The sequence below is a fragment of the Panthera pardus genome, unplaced genomic scaffold (assembly GCF_024362965.1).
Source record: "Panthera pardus isolate Hobbes unplaced genomic scaffold, ASM2436296v1 HiC_scaffold_22, whole genome shotgun sequence".
NCBI lineage: Eukaryota > Metazoa > Chordata > Mammalia > Carnivora > Felidae > Panthera > Panthera pardus.
The window spans coordinates 46,777,048-46,781,389 of NW_026526788.1; the positions used below are offsets into that span (position 1 = coordinate 46,777,048).

General features: G+C 42.3%; 1 long non-coding RNA gene across 1 annotated transcript; it reads left to right on the plus strand.

Moving 5' to 3' along the window:
- Positions 1-1,597: 1,597 nt before the first annotated feature.
- On the plus strand, positions 1,598-4,019 carry LOC109264283 (uncharacterized). Its single transcript, XR_002078677.2, has 2 exons — positions 1,598-1,981; positions 3,667-4,019. It is a non-coding gene; the product is annotated as an uncharacterized LOC109264283 (long non-coding RNA).
- Positions 4,020-4,342: the final 323 nt, after the last annotated feature.

Consider the following 4,342-nt stretch of genomic DNA (forward strand, 5'->3'; position numbering starts at 1 on the left):
TTACTCTCCAGAGCTGATCTGTAAAAGAAAAGAATAAGAAATCTTGTCATTTGCAACAACACGGATGGACCTGGAGGGTGTTACGCTAAATGAAATAAGTTAAACAGAGAAAGGCAAGTACCATATTACTTCACTTGTATGTGGAACCTAAAAAACAAGACAAGCAAAACAAACAAGTAAAAAACCAGAAATAGACTCATAAATACAGAGAACAAACTGGTGGTTGCTAGAAGGGAGGGAGCTGACAGCTCAGAGCCTGGAGCCTGCTTCAAATTCTGTGTCTCCCCCTCTGTCTGCTCTTTCCCCACTTGTGCTCTCTCTCTCTCTCAAAATAAATATTTAAAAAAAAATTTTTTTAAGTACAAACTTCCAGTTAAAAACTAAGTCACACAGGGGGCACCTGGGTGGCTCAGTTGGTTAAGTGTCCAACTTCAGCTCTGGTCATGATTTCACAGTTTGTGGGTTTGGGCCCTCTCTCTCTGCTGGCTCGCTCTCTCTCAAAAATAAATAAACAGTTAAAAAAATAAAATAAAATAAGTCACACAGATGCAAAGTACAATATAGAGAATGCAATCAACAATGTTGTAATAACTTTGTATAGTGACAGATGGTAATTACACTTAAAGTAGTGAGCATTTCATAATGTATATAATTGTCGAATCACTATGTGGTATGCGTGAAACTAATATATCAACAATGCTTCAATTAAATATTAAAAACAAAAATGATAAAATTAATGAAAAATAAATAGGAAAGAAGAAGAAAAGAACAGATATGTATGAACAACGCTCTGCTCAAACTTTAGGAAAAGGTACAGGTTAATTTCAGCGTGCCCTGATTTTAACGGACTCCACTAGCTCCGTGTAATTTTTATTAGCAGTAACCAGCATTGTAACTAAGGTCTGCAGTTGAACGTTAAGGAGATTCTGACGGGAATCATGACGACTCTGAACACATGAGAATAAAAGTTATTGCTGACCTAGTCTTCCTAAGAGTGGAAACTAATTGAGAGTATAACGCAAAAAAGAATTTGGCAATAGTAAGAATAACCTGAGGATGTGGACATGTCTACAGGATATCTAATTCCAGATAAAATCTGTCGGAAGAAAGAAGAATCGTGTGATCTTAGTATGCTGAATACTGTGGGGCAGTGCACTTGTTTATTCGTTATGTGTGAAGCTCCCTTTGAGCAGCCAACTCGCAGAGAGAGCTATTCAACAAATGGCCACTAGGGAAAGCAGAGCACCAACTAATGGGTTAGAGTAATGTCATTTCTAAGAGATGCATCTTATTGAGCCGCTTCTCTGAGCCAGGTGTTCTGTTATTGTGGGGGACACAGAGGTGAACAAGGCAGACAAGGGCCATGCTCTCCTGAGACTTCCATTCTACCAGAGAGGGGAAAAAAACCAATAAGTTTATTAAGCAGATAAAAATACAAAGTAGTAAATGCTATTAAGGAAAATAAAATAGGATTATGTGTGAGAGAGTGACTGGAATACCTCTTTAGTGGGTATAGTTTCTGAATAGGAGACATTTTGGCTGCAATCTGAATGACAAAACAAACATCACTACCTGAGTATTAGGTAGAAGAGGATTCTTCACAGGAAGCATTAGTGCAAAGAGGCTAAGACAGGCACAAACCTAGCAAATTTAAAGAGTAGAATTTCGATTTTATTCAAATCAAATCCATTGAAGGGTTTTAAGTAAAGAAGTGACATTATAAACTTACATTTTAAAAGTATTATTTTGGCATAAGGACAGTCATATAGATTAATGGAATAGAATCAGGAATCCGGAAGTAAACCCACATATCTGCTGTCAATTGATTTTCAGTACATGTGCCCAGACCATTCAATAGGGAAAGAATAGTCTCTTCAACAAATGGTTCTGAGAAACTAGATACTGACATGCAAAAGAATGACATTGGAATCTACCTCACCCCATGTACAGAAGTTGACTCAAATGGAGTAAAGGCCTAAAGGTAAGAGCTAAAATTATAAATTCTTAGAAGAAAGCTTAGACCTTGGATTTGGTAATGGATTCTTAGATATGACACCAAAAACACTGCGACAAAAGAAAAACTAGATCAATTGCTCTTCATCAAAATTTGAAACTTGTGTGCATCAAAGAACACTCACTGTCTAGAAAATAAAAAGACAACCCACAGAATAGGAGAAAATATGTGCACATCATATCTGATAAAGCACTAGAATCCAGAATATATAAAGAACTCTTCCAACACAACAACAACAAAATAATTAAAAACGGGCAAAGCATCTGAATCCACATTTCTCAAAAAATGTATGTATAAATGGCCAAGAAGCACATGAAAAGATGCCCAACATCATTAGTCCTTTCAGAAAGGCAAATCAAAACCACTATTTTTTTACATGGTTATTTATTTTTGAGAGGGGGGGAAAGGGGACAGAGAAGAGAGAGAGAGAGAGAGAGAGAGAGAGAGAGAGAATCTGAAGTAGGCTCCACGCTGACAGTGCAGAGCCTGATGTGGGGCTCGAACTCATGAATCATGGGATCATGACCCAAAGTCGGATGCTTAACCAGCTGAGCCACCGAGGTGCCCCCAAAACCATTTTAATTAGTAGTTGCCAAGGCCTGGGGGAAAGGGGAGTTGGAGAGTGATTGCTAGAGTATAGGTTTCTTCTGGGGGTGATGAAAATGTTCTGAAATTAGTGGTAATGGTAATGTTTGCACAATTTTGTGCTTCTTAGGGCTCACCATAGCAGAGAGGACCTGTCATTTACACAAAGGCAAAGGCAGCCCGCAGGTCACTGCACTGTTACCTATAGAGCAAGCATACCCACGGGGACTCCAAAGGCTGCACAGATCGCTGACATTCTAAGGGGATGCAGGCATGAGCAAAAAATAAGAGAACCACTCCTCCCCTACTGAGAGCAGGTGGTCCTTAAGGGGGGCCCTTCCATGCACAGGCATATGCCTGTGCCGTGCCTGGTGGGCGCAGACACCTGGGGCCGGGAGGGGAGGCCGGGAGGGAGGGATGCCACGTGCTTTCCTCTGCCAGCAGCACGCTGCTTCTGAAGACCTGGGCAGAGAATCCTAACACCCAAATAACCTGCATATTTACCCGAAAGGACGCAACGGTTTTAACGCCACATTAGAATACGGGCCAGATGTGACCTGGGTAATACTGTCTGGCAAGAGACCACCTTCTCTTTCTCTCCACTTTCAGGAACAGCAAAAGAACCTGAAAATGCAAAGTTGATAGTAATGGTGATCAGAGGGGGAGCAAAAATCACGTTTGTACCTTGCTAAGTTAAAACTGCACAATTCAGCCTATTACCTTCTGTCGCTCATTTTTCTCTCCCTAATATGTGGTGCTAGCCATGTGCCTGGCCCTTAGAAAGCAGAGGAATAAATGTCTGAGTCTTTGCTCATGTCCTTCTCCTCTGTGGTGATGGATATTCTACGAGTCCTCCATGATTTAGCTCAATTCAGCCCTTTCATAAAGCTCTCCTGATGCCCAACTTCAATCTGCAGGAAATTCTCCTTGTTCTTTGTCCTCAACTTCAGCACAGCGCCGCCCCGCGCCCCCGCCCCCCCAGGATAGCTTTGTAATTGGCTGGGTCACCATCGTTTCCCAAGATCTCTATCTCAGTTGCTCCTGCAACTTTGACCCTTTCCCTCCAGGGACACAGATGCCACTCCCAGCTTTGTCCTCTCTCTCTGAGCCACAAGGACCGTCAGGTGCTACAGATAAAGAGACGTGACCGCTGACTCTCAATGCAGCAGCCCCTTGGGGACCACAGATCCCAGAGCCAACAGCTGTTCTCAGGTCGTCTCGGAAGTGGTGAAGCTTCAAAAACACGCTTCCTCCCGCCTGGCAGAGCCCCTACCCACAACCCATCTCATTTCTGTGAGGTCTGTGTTTAGAGACCCACAGATTCCTCAAGATGCTTTTTAAGACTTCCTGCTCTTGGCTGGCAAATTGTTAATCAGTTTGTGGCAGCATAAATAAAATTAGAGGGTTTAATTAAAACTAATGAATGAGTGAGCGGAGACCAGCCTGGCCGCGTTGCTCTCTGAGCCTCGGAGCAGTAAATAATGAAAGTGTCACACAGCGAGTGAGATGTTTTAGCAGAAGTGTAGGGCCAGCAGAAACGAGGCCACAGAGAGCTCCTCCACCCAAGGTGCAATTTGCAAATTTGTGGAAACCCCATTTTAGTGTGTCTTATTAATTAATTCTGCAGAAACTGCTCCAGTTTTCTGGCCTTTCAAAAAAAGAAAGAAAGAAAGAAAGAACAGAGTAACACACAGGATGTGCATTCTCTGTGTGTCCTTGGCACGTGCTTTCACAGGGCACTCC